Source organism: Rhinolophus hipposideros (genome assembly GCF_964194185.1).
Source record: "Rhinolophus hipposideros genome assembly, chromosome: 13".
Classification (NCBI taxonomy): Eukaryota; Metazoa; Chordata; class Mammalia; order Chiroptera; family Rhinolophidae; genus Rhinolophus; species Rhinolophus hipposideros.
The window spans coordinates 32,578,947-32,598,451 of NC_138059.1; the positions used below are offsets into that span (position 1 = coordinate 32,578,947).

The 19,505-nt window shown below is 36.5% G+C and overlaps 1 protein-coding gene across 8 annotated transcripts in view; it reads right to left on the minus strand.

The window, feature by feature from the left end:
- The window catches only part of VPS13B (vacuolar protein sorting 13 homolog B), a 765,148-nt gene that overhangs the window by 368,586 nt on the left and 377,057 nt on the right, over positions 1-19,505 (minus strand). The gene's annotated exons all lie outside the window — the stretch shown is intronic.

Sequence of the window (19,505 nt, forward strand, 5' to 3'; positions counted from 1 at the left end):
GAATCTCTGGTGGTATGACCCAAGATGCATTTCAGTACCCTCCCTTGGTGATTCTCATATACGTATATTATTTTTAAATAAAATATATGTGAAAAAAATATAAGCATTCATAAAGTTCAGGATTAAGAGCAAAATTTCTTCTTTTACACTTTCTTTTATTAACTCATCAGAAATTAATTCATTAATATAAATTTATGAGCTAACACCATCTCTTTTTTTGTGGCTATAGAAATAGTACTTTGTAAAATAATTTTTAAAAGTGTACTCACAATCCTTTCCATTGATGTGTAAACAGCAACCAAGGCTCACCTACAACAGGAGAGCACACAACCCACACAAGGGACACACCTGGAGCTCCTGGCTGAGGTGACCAGGGAGACTGCACCATTGGGCCCCACAGCAAACCTACTACATAAGGCCACTCTACTAAGACGGGGAGACATAGCAGCCCTACCTAATACAAAGAAACAAACACAGGGAGTCAGCCAAAAATGCACAGATGGATGAAGAAGTAGAGAGCAAAGCTCCAGAAAAAGAACTAAACAAAATGGAGAAACCAATCTACTAGGAGCAGAGTTGAAAACACTGTTATAAGGATGCTCAATGATCTCAGGGAGAACTTCAACAAAGAGATAGGGAACATAAAAAAGAACCGTCAGAAATGGGGAATACAGTAACTGAAATGAAGAATACATTAGGGGGAATCAAACGTCGATTAAATGAACCAATAATAGAATCAGCAATTGGGAAATAGCAGAAAACACTCAATCAGCACATCAAAAAGAAAAAAAACATTCCCCCAAAATGAGGATAGTTTAAGGGGTGTCTGGGACAACATCAAGCATAACACCATTTGCATCACAGGGGTACCAGAAGGAGAACAGAGACAGCAAAGAACTGAAAGAAAACCTATTTGAAGAAGTAACAATGAGAAACTTCCATACTTGGCAAAAGAAATAGATATACAAGTCCAGAAAAGGCAGAGAGTCCCAAACTAGATGAATCCAAAGAGGTCCACACCAAGACACATCATAATTAATATGCTAAAGGTTAAAGACAGAGAATCTTAAAAGTAACAAGAGAAAAGCAGTTACCTACAAGGGAGCTCTCATAAGACTGTCAGCTGATTTCTCAACAGAAACTCAGCAGGCCATAAGGGATTGCCACAAAATATTCAAAGTGATGAAAAGCAAGCAAGCTAGTCTACCCAGCAAGACTATTATTTAAAATTGAAGGACAGATACAGAGCTTCCCAGACAAGGAAAGGTGAAAGGTGTTCGTCACCACCAAACCAGTATTACAAGATATGTTAAAGGGGCTTCTTAGAGGAGGAGGAGGAAGAAGAGAAGAAAAAGCTTAAAAATAAGACAAATATAATGGCAATAACCTATAATAAAAATTACTTTAAATGAAACTAGATTAAATGCTCCAATCAAAAGTCATAGGGTAACTGACAGGATTAAAAAACAAAAACCTTAGGTATGCTGGTTATAAGAGACTCACTTCAGATCAAAAGACACTTGCAAGCTGAAAGCAAAGGAATGAAAAAGATATTTCACAGAAATGGAAACGAAAAAACAAAGCTGGGTAACAAGACTTAAACAAGACAAAACAGAATTGAAAACAAAGGCTGTAACAAAAGACAAAGGAGGACCCAGTAATCCCACTTCTGGGTATTCATCCGAAGAAACCCAAAGCACAACTTTGAAGGGACACGCGCATCCATGTGTTCCTTGTAGCATTATTTACAATGGCCAAGATGTGGAGGCAGCCTGGGTGTCCACTGGTGAAGTATAAAAAACAGGTGGTACATATATACAATAGACTATTACTCACCCATTAAATAGAATGAAATCTTGCCACCTGCAACAACATGGATGGACCTAAGGTAATTGTGCTGAGCGGAGTAAGTCAAAGAAAAGCAAATTTGATTTCACTTATATGTGGAATCTGGAGATCAAAATAAATGAACAATCAAAACAGAAACAAGCTCATTGATACAAAGATCATTTTGATGGTTGCCAGATGGAGTCGGGTTGGGGAGATGGGTGAAGAGAGGAGGGTATTAAGTACAAATTGGTAATTACAAAATACTCATGGAGATGTAAAGTGTAGCACAGCGAAAATAGTCAATAACATTGTAATAACTATGTATGGTGTCAGGTGGGTACTAGGTTTATCGGGATGATCACTTTGTAAGTTACATAAATATCTAATCACTATGTTGTACACCTGAAACTAACATAATATTGCATGTCAACTGTAATTGAAACAAAATTTTTTAAAAAAATTATAAAGTGTACTCAGATTAGAATATTTATAAAGATTTATTAATGAGATTCCAATTTGATGGAAAATATGTTCCTGTAACTTGTATTTTTGACTTTATAATTCTACTATTATCAGGATGAACTGTACAGTGTAGACTTCTTCTTAAGTAGCTCAATTATTTTAAAACAAAAGAAAATATTTATTTACTTTCTAATTAGACATACTCAAACCTCATTAAAGACAATTTAGAAAATGTAGGAGAAAAATAAAAATCAGTCATAATCCACTTTCCACCCAGTCACTCCCAATGATAAGCACTATTAGCATTGTTATATTTCCTGGAAGTCTTTTTTCCCTTATAGTGTTGAACATGCTCCCATTGAATGAGAACTAGGATCACATTGTACTTTTAGTATCACCTCATTTTTCAGTGAAGAAAAGAAAAAGTAAATTACTAATGGATCATACCATAAATACATATATTAGAGGAATCTAAATATGCATTTGAATCATGAATGGTGATACTCAGTAGATTCTACAAGGTAGATTCTCCTAAGTTTGAATTTCAAAATGTCTTGACCAAATATAGGTAATAACATTAAAATCAGAAACTGTCGCCATGCAGCAACCTAACAGTTTGTTTCCTTGCACTTGTTCATAATGAAAGGAGAGTCTGTAAGATGGACCCTTTCAGGGACTTTGCTAAACCTTTGTGTTTGCACCTTATGCCTCCCTGTTTGGTCCCAGAAAGATGGCTGGTCAGCCAATGACGAGTAAGATTCCTCACAGAAGGAACAACTCAAGCCAGGCACAGTCGAGTGGGGACGAACAGGGGAACCCACGGGGTTTATAGAGGTGGGCACAGCCCCCCAACTTCCTCAGGCTAAGGAAAGCCTCAACCTCTGTGGCTGCATTCCTTCCCAAGATCTGCAAGGGAAGAGATTCAATGATGTGCTCTCCATCAATTCATATGCATATAGGTTTTGTCCCTTGGGGAAGTTGACACTTATGGTCCAGCTGCCTGCAGGCAAGGATTATTGGCTTAAGTCGGTTTCCTATTTTGGTGTAAGGAATTCAGATCTTGAGACTGACAAGCTTTATCTCCTTTACTTCCCCACCTAATAAAAGCTAATGTACAGGCCGGATTAGGTGCCACAGCCCAGACCTTGAGGCTGCTGGTCCCTTGGCCTCCACTTGCACTCTATTCATGGCTACTGTCTTTTCTTAACCCTGCGCCGCCCTCCTAGCTCCCCACAATCCCCGTCACGTGGGACAGGACAAGAAATTCTGAAATTGAGACACAGATAATAAACAAATCTAGCTATGCAGTAGTCCACAACAACTTGACTGGAAACAATGAAGACTGCATAATAGTATATAGTCGGCACTGTGGTACTTTGCCTACCTTAAACGTTAAAATATTTTGCCCCCAAGAAAGAATGAAAAACTTTAAATCTGCAACTAATTCCAAAATTATTTTAAAACCTATACAAAATTCCATCCTATTTACAAAATAAAGGCTTTGCCAAATTTGTCTTAAAATATTTTGGAATAGTTTGAGGTTACATATTTTAAACTGGAAACAAGCTATAAATAGTTTTTCAAATCTTATGTTATCCAAGAAATGCTAAATGGTGGTTATGCTGAAGAGCACCACATTTAAATTCATTGAATTTTGAAAAAATCCCAAATGATGTTGATACTGTCTCAGATATGTGTCTCTGCTTCTACTTTGGACTCAGACCAATAAACAGAAATTGGGTGCATCATATTCTAAGTCTTTAAAAGAATTTTTAAGGTAATACTCGATGTCCATTTATCATGCTCTACCTAGAAAATGAGGTCTTAACATGTAATAACAAAAAATTTGCGCAATTAAACACTAAGAAAAAAAATTACCAAAAAAACCCAAGTCATTAACTGCATAAGTATTCCTTTCAAGCATACAAACATATATATGCATAAAATAGAAACAAAATAAAAAACACCTTATCTATTTATAACACAGGCAATATAATGTTCTGGAGACTCCCCAAAAAATATACTCAGATATCCATGACAGGCCAGAACCGTCTACTAATCTGAAACGTTCAAGATTATTATTTTTCTTTTAATTGGAAAGTTCTAATACTACAACATGGATATTTTATTTTAGAGAAACTATTTATTGCTGGCAGAATTCATAAAATTTCAAACAAATTATCTAAAGAGCAAGAAAAAAATAAAGCAAGAAGACTGAGAAATCCATTTGTGTATGAATTTGTGAACCCTCTATATTATCAACAGAGAAAAGAATACTAATAAATTAACTCTCAAGAAAATTATAACACTTGATATGAGTGAGATGAAATAATGCGAAAGAGAGAGGACATGAGAGAGATTTGGTATAAAATGGTTAAAGAAAGAAAAATCACTGAGACTATGTGTTACACATGTCAACAATGGGGGGAGGGGTTCCTTAGCTAACATTAACCTAGAACTGAGTGACCTTTAGAAAAATATATAGAGTGGATTTCCTTACACTGTATCACATGTCGCTGATTTTTCACAATACCAAAGCAGAAGACAAATGACTGGTCAATATTGGAGATGCTCTACTCAGTTTTCTTTGCTTTCATAACCTTAATCATTTAACATCTTTAGAAATTAATAAAGAGGTACTTTCCTCTTCTCCTTAATTTTTTCACTTTGGTTCCACAATGCAGTATTTCAAATATGAAATAGTATAATCAGGAATATTTTACTACCTATTGTGAGGGTTATCACTTTGGAGATAGATACATTGCATTTCACAATCATAAATGAGGCAAAATGGCTGAAACTTTTTCCAAACCACTTACCAGTTCATTGATTTAAAGACAGTTAAGATAAAGCCCTGATGAATTTCACTTTTTATATTATTTGGTATTATTATTCAAAGAATTTTTTTGAAAAGAGGAAGTTCATGGATGACCCCAGGGCTCTTCAGTTCAAAAACTATTCCAAATCTAAATGAAGTTTGAAATAATGAGTCCTACTTCCTGAAAACCTTATACAGGAAAAAACTGCATAGAAGGAAACCTGAGTTCTGGGAATCATGTATATCCATAACTTATCACAAATGTGGTTTCATGCTCTGTGGTTCAGGTGAACCACTTCAAAGACATGCTAAAGCTGACAGGTGTTACAGGAAAATTAGGACCGAGCAATTAGAAATTAGAAATAGAGCAATTTTTAGTACTGAAAATTCATGTTGCTCTGTAACACAAGATTCTATCATATTATTAGTGTTGTATTACCAGTGTCATATTACCAGTGTCTAGGTGAAATAGATACGGGGGCATGTATGAAATGAACAAAGAAGACATGCATGTGATAATCTTATAGATTGTAAAAAACCATCAGTGAAAGGATGATAGCTAAGGTATAGGTATAGATGAGAATACCCAGGGAAGGTACACATATAAAGAACACCTACATTTAAGTAAAGGGAAGAGTTGAAAAGGAGCCAGTGCAGGACATTCAGAAGTGGCCATGATCCACAGAAAACAAACTAGAGAGTGGTTATCCAGAAGACAGGAAGAAATTTCAAGAAGAAATCAACAAACAATGGGAAGAATTAAAAGGTTTCTATTGGATTTGGCAACTAAGAGGCTTGTTTTGTTAATTTTATGAGCTGAATAGAAATTTCAGCCTTTTTATATGCCAAGAAGAGGGTTTGATAAGGTTATAATTGATAAAGCAAGTTCCTTAAAAACACAGTGCAGAACTCAATAAATATTTGGGAAAGAAGGAAAGGAGGGAGGAAGGAAGGGAGGGTGATGAATAAAAACTGGGTGAAAATGGCTGGGCCTTAGCCCTAGCAGCAGAGTAAAGAATACTTCCAATGAGGTAGATTTATTTGTTCAACAAATATTTACTGGGTTAAAAACTATGTTAGATGTAATTCTAGGATCCAAGGATAGAGCAGTGAACAATATAAACTCACTGCTTTCATGGAGCTTGCATTCCAGTTGTGGAAAGAAAGAACCTAATAATTAAATGATTCTGGACAGTGATTAAAACTCTAAATGCCCACCACACTAACAGTCATCTTCTGTATAAAGCAGACATGGGTAATTCTTTTTGAATAGGTCATAATGCATTGTGTTGCCTGACTTTTCATGGGTCAAACACTAAGGAGATAATGAAATGTAACCACTTTCAGGCTGAATATGAAGAACACTGGTAGAACAATAAGTGGCTTCACAAAAGAAGGGGAATAAGATGAGATTTGCAATTATGGCCAAGTAAGGAGATTAACAAATCCTCCTTCCAAAAGAAACTATAAAGCTGGACATAACTTATTTAAAAAACAAAACAAAAAACATTTCAGCACTGTGAAAATCAGAGAAAGCCATACAATAATCACAAGACGTTTATGCTTAAAAAACTGTTGAACTTTGGGTAGAAGAGTTAGTGTCTGTACTAGTCTTGTAAGTGGCCACACCTATCTCCCCAACAGCTTGCTAAGTGAGTCATCCCACAAAGACTGAAGACATGGCTGCATGGTCAGAGAGGTCACTTGATTTGTAGTGGTGAGCAACCACCACACCCAGCTGCTAGTGAATTGATGATCTTGGTAGTGGTTGAACAGGGAGGACCTAGAACTCTACTAGACTGAGATTGTACATATGATTGGGGCGAGCATATTCCTGATTGAGGTAATAAACATGCACAGTGGACATGGGCAAGATCTCAGAGAAAAGTAAAAGGGTGGCAGACATGAAAATGGCCAGAACACTGAATGTATGAATGTATAATAGTACACACATACAGATCCATCAGTAAAGGACAAAAAACTTACTTGAAACAACCTCTGTTCAATTTCGGCTGATTGCTAAGACAAGAAGATACAGCAGTGATACCTAAGAAGCCAGGGTTAAAATAAAACCAAGAGTAAAAAGAGCAAAACATAACTGAGCAGAGATATCAATGAACACACAGTTGGAAAGAAACAGATTTAGTCCAAGGAAGTTATTATACAAAGAAGCAAACAAATACAAAAGAACAGCAACCTAACCCTCAGGAATAAAAAAATACACACATACATACACACACACACACACACACACACACACACTCTCCTAAAATGTTCAATATTTTAAAATTTTTAGACATACAAAGAAATAGGTAAGTGTCCCCTATTCTAGGAATAAAAAATACAGTCAATAAAAACTGGAGTACCCACAGATATTGGATGCAGCACAACCAAAGACAGCATAGCAGCTATTATAAATGTGCTCAAAAAACTAAAAAAAATTAATAAAAGGAAAGTAAGATAACAACGAATCAACAAATAATCTCATAAGGAGAAAGAAAATAAAAAAGAATAAAATCAAAATTTAAAATATAAAAGAATAATTGAAATGAAAAATTTAGTAGAGAAGCTCAATAGCAGACTCATGATAGCACAAGTATCAATGAATCTGAAGACAGATCAATAGAAATTATCCAACCTGAAAAACAAAAAGTATATATATGAAGAAAAACACAGCTTCAGAGACTTGAAGAACAACATTGAGTCTACTAATATTAATAGAACAGAAAAATAGAAGAGGGAAAAAGCAGAAAAACATTTAAAGAAATAATGGCTAAAAACTACTCAAATTGATGAATAATATAATTATATGCATCCAAGCAGCTTAATCGAGCCAAAATAAGATAAATACTAAGACATAAATACCTAGATATCATAGTTGAATTGTGGAAAGCCAAAGAACAAGAGAAAATCTTGAAAGTAGCAGCAAAACAAAAATAACTCATCACATACAGTGAAAAACCAATATATTGAAAAGCGAACTTTTATGGGAAATAATGGAATTCAGAAGGCAGTGGGAAAATCACATTCAAATACATGAAAGGAAAAAATAAAATGTCAACCAAAAATTCTGTATTTCAGAAAAACCATATTCCAAATATAAAGGTGAAATAAAAACGTTCTAAGATAAACAAGGGCTGAGAGAATTCATTGCTAGCAAAGCAGCCTTATGACAAATACTAAGTCCTTCAAATGGTAATAAAAACCCACAGAAAGAAATGAAGAGCACTGGATGTGACAAATACGTGGGTTAATATAAAAGACTACAAATGTGTTATTTCTCATTACTTCTCTTAAGTACTTTAAAAGGCAGTTGATTATATAGAGCAATAAATATAACACCATACTGTTGGGCTATGATACATAGAGATGTATATATATGTGAATACAAGAGAGTAGAGAATAAAACTGTGTTAGAAAAAATTTTCTATAATTTATCAGAATTAAGTCAGAATATATTTGAAATAGAGTGTAATCAATTCAGATGCATAATATAATCCTAGAGCCACCATTTTAAAAATACATAGTAAAAAAATCAATATAGGAAATGAAATGGTAAAATATACATTTAAAACAAAAGAGGTGGTAAAAGAGAAACAAAAAACATGAGAGAAACATATAGCAAATAACCAATTTAGTTCAAATATGTCAATATTACATGAAATAGATTTGGTCTAAACACCTCCTTTAAGGATAAGAGATTGTCAAACTCCATAAAAAAGTAAGATGTAACTAAATGCTCTCTAAATGAGTAAGACCTTCATTCAAAAACACAACTACGATTAAGTAAAAGCACTGAAAAGATGTACCATCAAGCTATAATCATAAAAGTTAAAGTAGCTATAATACCAGAAAACTACCGTATTTGCCGGCGTATAAGACGATATTTGGCCCCGAAAAATATGCCTCCAAGTGGGGGGGTCGTCTTATACGCCAGGTACACTTCAGATAGACTGCCAATAGTGCTTGCCCCGTGCCATAGTGGCCTCCCGATGCCCGCCCACTTCATTCCACATACCGTTCAGGCATCAGCAGCTCTGCTGGGTGTATGCTCGGCTGTTATGCGATTTTGCTGTTATGCGATTTTACCACACTCGCAAAATCGCACACAGCCGAGCATACACCCAGTATGATAGCACAAAATCGCGAATCGCGATACCATACTGGGTGTATGGTCGGCTGTGTGCGATTTTGCGAGTGTGGTAAATTCTGGTTACCGTATATTTCTTTACATATGCATTGAAGATTTGCGATTTTGCGCTATCATGGTGCCTGTTAGAATGTTGAAGAGCTCGCACTTGCGCACTAGTGAGGTCCCAGGGAGATGCTGATGCAAGGGTGGACCAGACTGCTATAGTGACAGGGCGGGCAAACAGGGAGCAGGGACCAATCAAATCAGGCTTTGTATACAGCCAACAGCCAACCACAATACTGCACCATTGTACAGTACAGCATAGAAAATGTCGACCAGTCAAACCCCTATCATCCCTATCATGGCACCAGCCAAAAGAAAGAAGTATGATGCAAATTTTAAACTGAAAGTTATTTGGTGTGTGGAAGGTGTGCGGAAGAGGGGGTACTCTTATACGGCGAGTATATAACAAACTCTGTATTTTGAGTGGAAATGTTAGGGGGTCATCTTATACGCCCAGTCGTCTTATACGCCGGCAAATACGGTAGATTTATGAAAATAAGTAAGAGACAAAAAGGCACAATTCATAATGATAATCAGGTCAACACTTTAGGAAGCCATAAAATTACGTGTGTGCTTGTATTTAAGAACAAATCTAAAAATATATGAAGGAAAAACTAATACAATTTGGGCCTGGTCTGGAGGCTCAGGCAGTTGGAGCTCTGTGCTCATAATGCCGAAGGCTGCCTGTCCAATTCCAACATGAGCTAGTGGGCTCTCAACCGAAAGGTTGCCGGTTCGATTCCACCATCCCCGTAAGGGATGGTGGGCTCCACCCTTTGCAACTAAGATTCAACAGGGCACCTCGAGCTGACCTGCGGCTGAGCTCCAGGATGGCTCAGTTGGTTGGAGAGTGTCCTCTCAACCGCAAGTTTGCCGGTTCGATTCCACCATCCCCGTAAGGGATGGTGGGCTCCACCCTTTGCAACTAAGATTCAACAGGGCACCTCGAGCTGACCTGCGGCTGAGCTCCAGGATGGCTCAGTTGGTTGGAGAGTGTCCTCTCAACCACAAGGTTGCTGGTTGGACTCCTGCAAGGGATGATGGGCTGTGCCCCATGCAACTAGCAATGGCAACTGGACCTGGAGCTGAGATTGGCCCTCCACAACGAAGACTGAAAGGACAACAACTGACTTGGAAAAAGTCCTGAAAATACAGTGTTCCCCAATGAAGTCCTGTTCTCCTTCCCAAATAAAATAATAAAAAATAACAAAAGAGATCTTTCTCATTTAAAAAAAACAACACTGATAGAATTTAAAGAAAAAAGTAGATAACTAATACATGAATATTTCAATCTTCTACTTTCAATAATTGATAGAATAATGAGACCTTAACTCAGTTAGGCTATAAAAGAGTTGAACAAGGACATAAATCAACTCAACTGACATATATAGAATGCTCCATCCAAATACTGCAGAATACACATTCAAGCACATAAGAAACATTCTCCCAAACACAAAACATGCTAGACCTAATAAGAGTCTTAATAAATTTAAAAGGATAAAAAGCATGCATGTTCTAGACTACATTGGAATTAGATAATAAAATAGCAACAAATATTTTTCTCAAATATTTGGAAGAAAAATAACACACTTCTAAATAACCCAGGAGTCAGAGAAGAAATAATAAGGAAAATTACAAAATGTTTTGAAGTAAATGAAAATAAAACATCAAAATTTGTGGGATACAGTTAAAGTAGTGTTTAAAGAGAAATTTATAGCATTAAATGCCTATATCCTGCAAGAATAAATTTCTAAAATCAGTAACCTAAGTTTTATCCCTTAAGAAAATAGAAAAAACAAGATGAAACCAAAGCAAATAAAGTAGAAAAAAAGGAAATAAGATTAGAGAAGAAATCAGTTAAATAGAAAACAAAGAATAGAAGAAAACCTATGATACTTAAACTTGGTTCTATGAATAGACCAGCAATCTGGTCTATTGATAATGCTTTAGGTAAGCTAACCTCAAAACAAAACAAAACAAAACAAAACAAAACACCCATAATACCAAAATCAGGACTAAAAGAAGGAATATCACTAATCACTAACAACCCTAAACAAATTAAAAAGGACTAAAAAGTGGTATTATGAACAACTCTATATGTCCCAACAAAATAGGCTACTTAGATGAATGGATAACTTCAAGCTGAAATTGGCATTATTATTGGGGAGATGATAAATGGTGCAAACCTGCAACAAGATGAGTATGTTCTGGAGATCTAATGTCCAGCATAGTGATTACAGTCAACAATACTGTCTGATACATTTCAGTTACTAAATGTTCTCACCACAAAAAAAAAAGAAATGATAATTATGTGACCTGGTAGACGTATTAGTCAGATACCTGACATATAAATGTATCAGACCAATGTTATATAACTTAAACTTACAATGTAATATGTCAATTACACCTCCATAAAAAAATTTTTCTTTAATGAGAATGTTGCCTTGGTATCATTTTAAAAACACATTTTCAAGCTCTTAATATGAATTACACAGTTTATTTTAAAAAGGTGATCAGGAAAAATATGAAAGCACATTATATATGCCATATTGTTTTTTGTTTTTAAAATAAGTATGTATGGGGTAGGAAGTGCAAAATTGATTAACAGGAAATAAATAAAATAAGGTTCCTTTTCCAACCTTTAAAAGTCACAGAATCTGATAGGAAGGGGGAAAAACGGCGACGTGATGTGAGCATGTGTAGCGCTCCCCTGGAATTTACAACGAATTGGACAATAACTCCACAAAGGACTCCCTGCACAGCAGACAGGCAAGACGAAGAGGCCCACTGCTGAATTCACCTCCAGGTGGGTGAATTACGCGAGCAGGGGAGGAGGGAGAGGAGAAGTGCGGAGACGGAGCCACGCGGGCACAGGACGCAGACATAGCTCGGTGCTCCGGGCTAACTGCATCCCGGAACTACCGCAGTTGCAGCTGCGGTAGAGGGAAAGACGTGGACTGCTAGGGCTCCGCTTACGGCCCACAGGGCTGAGGGGGCAGCATACAAAACGGCTGAACCCAACGCTAGCTCACAGCAGATCTCAAAGCAAAGACTGAGGATAGACAGCTGAAATCGGTGGTTTAAGCCCTCACTGGCGAGCGGAGAACCGAAGCCTTAGGCACGGAGACTAGCCGCCCCCTCCCTACCCTCCCAGACTCGCCCCGCACCCACCTGCCTGGTGCTAGAAGAAATAAAGTAGCAGTGTCGGATCAAAGGACAGAATATTTGCTGCTCTGAGAACTGTGGACCGCAGACACAGATTCGCAGCTCAACTAGTTCCGGCAAAGGGGAGGGAGCTGTGGGAGCAGGACTGGCTGTGGTGGTGGTCTCCACCATTGCTCTGGGCCGCTTCTCACAACTCACCCCACCCCTGGCCCCACCTATCTGGGCGGATCCCTGCAGGAGTAACAGAACTGCTGAAACAAAGGGGCTCTGAATCTGGTGCAGAAAGAGCTTTGGAACTCCAAAAGCTCTTCGCATACCTATCAACCTGTTGCAGAAGCCACTCCTGTAGATGTCTAGGAAGAGAAATAGTAAATCAGTGATTGCCATGAATAGCCAAGGAAACAAGATAGCTCAGAAAGAAGGTGAAAAGTCTCCAGAAAAGGAACTTAGAGATATGGAAATATGCGATTTAAACGACAGAGAATTCAAGATTGCAATTCTGAAAAAACTGAACGAGATGCAAGAAAACACAGAAAGGCAGTTTAATGAACTCAGAAACACAATCAAAGAACACCATGAGCATTTTACAAAAGAGATTGAAATTTTGAAAAAGAACCAAAGAGAATTTCTGGAGATTAAGAACTCAATAGAAGAAATTAACAATAAAATATCCAGTTTAGGTAGTAGAGTTGACCAGATGGAGGAAAGAATCAGTGACATCGAAGATAGGAACCTGGAATTTACACAGATGGAAGAAGAAAGAGACGTGAGACTTAAAAGAAATGAAAGAACTCTACAAGAACCTTCTGACTCCATGAGAAAGAACAATATAAGAATAATGGGCATACCAGAAGGAGAAGTAAGAGGGAAGGGAACAGAGAATATACTCAAACAAATCGTCGATGAGAACTTCCCAAACTTGTGGAAAGAACTGGATCCTCGAATCCAAGAAGGAAATAGAACACCTAATTACCTCAATCCCAACAGGCCTTCACCAAGGCACATTGTATTGAAGCTGTCTAAAATCAATGACAAAGAAAGAATCCTCAAGGCAGCCAGAAAAAAGAAGACGGTAACTTACAAAGGAAAGCCCATTAGATTATCATCAGATTTTTCAGCAGGAACTCTACAAGCTAGGAGGGAATGGAACCAAATATTCAAATTATTGAAAGAGAGAAATTATGAGCCAAGAAAAATATATCCAGCAAAGATCTCCTTTAGATATGAAGGAGGAATAAAGACCTTTCCAGACATCCAGAAGCTGAGGGAATTTTCTAATACACGACCTGCACTGCAAGAAATACTAAATGAGGCTATTAGACCACCATCAACAGGGACAACTTGTGGCAACCGAGACATAAAAAGGGGGAGCGTAAAGGCCTGAACTGGAATATGGGAATAGAGAAAGTAAGCGTACTGAAGAAACTGGAATACTCTAAATATCAAACTTTCTTTTACATAAACTTAAGGGTAACCACTCAGAAATCATCCAGAACTGAAATATATACTGTAATAAAGGAAGAAACAGAGGGAAACATCATAGAATACCACCACACAGAAATAATAGACAACAACAAAAAGGCAAAGAAACAATGGAGACACAGCCTTACCAGAAAACTAAAGATAGAATGACAGGAAATCCTCACATATCAATAATAACCCTAAATGTAAATGGACTGAACTCACCAATAAAGAGACACAGAGTAGCAGATTGGATCAAAAAACTAAACCCAACCATATGCTGTCTACAAGAGACACATCTCAGCTACAAGGACAAGCATAGACTCAAAGTGAAAGGGTGGAAATTGACACTCCAAGCAAATGGTACCCAGAGAAAATCAGGTGTAGCCATAATGATTTCCAATGAAAAAGGCTTCAGGGTGAAAAAGATAACAAGAGACAAAGATGGACATTTCATAATGGTAAAGGGGACTATACAACAAGAAGACATAACAGTCATCAATATTTATGCCCCCAATCAGGGAGCACCGAAATATACCAAGAAACTACTAACAGAACTAAAGGGAGAAATTGACCAAAACACAATTATACTAGGGGACTTAAATATATCATTGACAGCTATGGATAGATCATCTAAACAGAAGATAAATAACGAAATAGCAGCCCTAAATGACACATTTAATGAAATGGACATAATTGACATATATAGAGCACTTCATCCTAAAACATCAGACTATACATTCTTTTCTAGTGTACATGGAACATTCTCAAGGATAGACCATATATTGGGACACAAAATCAGCCTCAGCAAATTTAAGAAGACTGAAATCATACCAAGCATATTCTCTGATCACAAAGCTTTGAAATTGGATATCAACTGCAAAAAGAAAGCAGGAAAAAACACAAATACATGGAGATTAAACAACATACTTTTAAAGAACGACTGGGTCAAAGAAGAAATTAGAGGAGAGCTCAAAAGATACATAGAAACAAATGACAATGAAAATACATCCTACCTAAATTTTTGGGATGCCGCGAAAGCAGTTTTAAGAGGGAAATTTATATCATTACAGGCCTATCTCAAGAAACAAGAAAAACACCAAATAAATAACCTCATGTTACACCTTAAAGAACTAGAAAAACAAGAACAAGCGAAACCCAAGGTCAGCAGAAGAAAGGAAATAACAAAAATCAGAGCAGAACTAAATGAAATAGAGAACAAAAAGACAATAGAAAAAATTAATGTGACAAGGAGCTGGTTCTTTGAAAAGATTAATAAAATTGACAAACCCTTGGCTAGACTAAGATAAAAAGAGAGAAGACACTAATTAACAAAATCAGAAATGAAAAAGGGGAAGTTATCACGGACACCACAGAAATACAAAGGATTATCCAAGAATACTATGAAGGACTATATGCCACCAAATTTAATAACTTAGAATAAATGGACAAGTTCTTAGAAACATATAGCCTTCCAAGGCTGAATCATGAGAACTGGAAAATCTAAACAGGCCGATCACCAGTAACGAAATTGAATCAGTCATCAAAAACCTTCCCAAAATCAAAAGTCCTGGACCAGATGGCTTCACCAGTGAATTCTACCAAACCTTCAAAGATGATCTAATACCAATCCTGCTCAAACTCTTCCAAAAAATTGAAGAAGAGTCAGTACTCCCTGACTCATTTTATGAGGCCAACATTACCCTGATACCAAAACCTGGTAAGGACAACATAAAAAAAGAAAACTACAGACCTATATCTCTGATGAATACAGATGCTAAAATCCTAAATAAAATTCTAGCAAATCGAATACAACAATGCATTAAAAACATTATTCATCACAACTAAGTGGGTTTCATCCCTGGGGCACAAATATGGTTCAACATTCGCAAATCCATCAATGTGATACAAAACATAAACAAAATAAAGGACAAAAATCATATGATTCTATCAATTGACGCAAAAAAGCATTTGATAACATACAACATCCATTTATAATTAAAACACTTACTAAAATAGGTATAGAAGGAAAATACCTCAACATAATAAAGGCCATATAGGACAAGCCCTCAGCTAATCTCATAATTAATGGTGAAAAGCTGAAGCCCTTTGCTCTACGTTCAGGAATACGACAAGGTTGTCCCCTATCACCTCTGCTTTTCAACATAGTGTTGGAAGTCCTCGCCAGAGCTATCAGGCAAGAGAAAGAAATAAAAGGCATCCAAATTGGGAATGAAGAAGTTAAATTGTCACTCTTTGCAGATGACATGATGCTATATATAGAAAACCCTAAAGACTCCACCAAAAAGCTATTAGAAACAATCAATGAATACAGTAAAGTTGCTGGCTACAAAATCAACGTACAAAAGTCCATTGCTTTCCTATATACCAACAATGAAATCTCAGAAAAAGAGATAGAAAAAACAATTCCTTTTGCAATTGCAGCAAAAAGAATAAAATACCTAGGAATAAACTTAACCAAGGATGTGAAGGATTTATATGCTGAAAACTATAAGACATTTTTGAAAGAAATTGAAGAAGACACAAAGAAATGGAAAGACATTCCGTGCTCATGGATTGGAAGAATCAACATAGTTAAAATGGCCATATTACCCAAAGCCATATACAGATTTAATGCAATCCCCATCAAAATCCCAATGGCATTTTTTAAAGAAATAGAACAAAAAAATCATCAGATTTGTTTGGAACCACAAAAGACCCCGAATAGCCAAAGCAATATTTTAAAAAAAAGAAAATACTGGAGGTATCACACTCCCTGATTTTTGCTTGTACTACAGGGCTACAATAATCAAAACAGCTTGGTATTGGCGGAAAAACAGACACATAGACCAATGGAATAGAATTGAGAACCCAGAAATAAAACCACATAAATATGGACAGATAATTTTTGACAAAGAAGCTAAACACATACAATGGAGGAAGGACAGCCTCTTCAATAAATGGTGCTGGCAGAATTGGATAGCTACGTGCAAAAGAATGAAACTGGACTGCTATCTGTCACCATGTACCAAAATTAATTCAAAATGGATCAAAGACTTAAGCATAAGACCTGACACAATAAACTGCATTGAAGAAAACATAGGTACTAAACTTATGGACCTTGGGTTCAAAGAGCATTTTATGAATTTGACTCCAAAGGCAATGGAGGTAAAAACTAAAATAAACGAATGGGATTATATGAAACTGAAAAGCTTCTGCACAGCAAAAGAAACTATTGACAAAATAATGAGGCAACCAACTGAATGGGAGAAGATTTTTGCAAACAGTGCCTCTGATAAGGGGCTAATTTCCAAAATATACAAGGAACTCATGAAACTCAACAACAAAAAAACAAACAACCCAATTGAAAAATGGACAGAGGACCTGAAGAGACATTTCTCCAAAGAGGATATACAAATGGCAAATAGACATATGAAAAAATGCTCAACATCGCTAATCATCAGAGAAATGCAAATGAAAACCAGGATGAGATATCATCTCACCCCAGTCAGAATGGCTTTCATCAACAAAACAAATAGTAACAAGTGTTGGAGAGGCTGTGGAGAAAAAGGAACTCTCATACACTGTTGGTGGGAATGCAGATTGGTGCAGCCGCTATGGAAGGCAGTGTGGAGGTTCCTCAAGAAATTACGAATAGAATTACCATACGACCCAGCAATCCCTCTCCTGGGTATCTACCCAAAAAATCTGAAAGCATTTCTCTATAGAGACACGTGCACTCCAATGTTCATTGCAGCTTTGTTTACGGTGGGCAAGACATGGAAACAACCAAAATGTCCTTCGATAGATGAATGGATAAAGAAGTTGTGGTACATATACACAATGGAATACTATTCAGCGTTAAGGAAAGATGATATAGGAGCATTTGTGACAACATGGATGGATCTTGAGAGTATAATGCTAAGCGAAATAAGTCAGACAGAAAAAGCAGAGAACCCTATGATTTCACTGATATGTGGTATATAAACCAAAAACAACAAAAGAACAAGACAAATAAATGAGAAACAAAAACTCATAGACACAGACAGTAATTTAGTGGTTACCAGAGGGTAAGGGGGTGGAGGGTGGGTGATGAGGGTAAGGGGGATCAAATATATGGTGATGGAAGGAGAACTGACTCTGGGTGGTGAACACACAATGGGATTTATAGATGATATAATACAGAATTGTACACCTGAAATCTATGTAAATTTACTAACAATTGTCACCCCAATAAATCTAATTAATTAAAAAACAAAACAAAACAAAAAGTCACAGAATCTATAGCTAAACGAATGATGGAGCAGGCTGAATGTGAGCTACTTAGAAGAGAATAACATCTATAGAAATTATGTTAACTACAGTGAGGCACTTCAAGAGCTTAATTTCATTTATAATATATATATGATGGTTTTCAAGAGATTTATTTAAAAACAATATCGAAAACAAATCTGAAGCTCTTTTCTTGAACTCCCTCTTTTCCCCAAGGAATCTCATTTACATATGATTTAAGGATTAAAGTCAAAGACACTCAGTAAAACTGGAAAGAAACTATTACAGTGGTACATCATCTTTCAGAACAAGTGAAATTATGATTATCAAACCATGATAGTTTTAAAAATCTACAATGGAACAATACATATAAACCACTAAGGTGAACCAGAATTACATGGAGAAATAGTTCTTGTGTTTTTCTAGGTACTCAACAATGTTCACATCAGTTTCTATTAAAATTCACTAAATCCAACAACAGCAAAGTTTTAATTTATAAATGGTCTCAATATTCCATTTCTGTCAAAATATTTTATTAAAGTCACAGGCAACTCTTTCAAAGAAGAAAAAACAAACCTCTGCTAGGCACAGTGTAGAAACCCATCTGCTCCGAGGTGTGAGCTGGATGTAGCAAATTACGTCTGCAAGCTTCTCTGGAAGTACTCCCTAATGAAACTCAACATGTTGATTTTGACCCAAACACCCTACACAGATTGAATCTGGCTATATTCGAGTATATTAGAGATCATCTCTCCTTTCCCATGGCAATTGAAATCAGATGACACATTTCAACACACAGTTCCTCATTCTGAACTTTAGAAGTTCAGAAGTTTAGAAGGCTCAGTATAGACGGAGCCTCAGATCTATAAGAACCCGTCTTCTTTATCCTATTGATCAACTTCGTAATGGTGAGCTTTTTTCTTAATATCACAATGACCAGGAATTCTTTTTTCAATTATTTGTGAACCTGAATACAATAAGAAGTTGACATTTTCATTTTTAGTTTTTTTCTCCTTTAGTATCCTAAAACTATTTACTGAATAGCATACTGAATAGCATAATTATTTAGTGAACTCCTATTTTGTGCCATGCATTGTGCTAGATGATAGAAATAAAACAGTGTACAAGACATGTATTTCCTGTCCTTTTCACCCTACTCAGTGATGCAGATAGAGAATGAAAATAATTGTTACTGGGATAAAGGTAGTAATAAAAGCAATGAGTTAGGTGCAATGAGAGCAGAGAATAAGGGGACCTGATGAGGGAAAAACTCTGAAACCTGAAAGATGAGAAGGAAGCCTG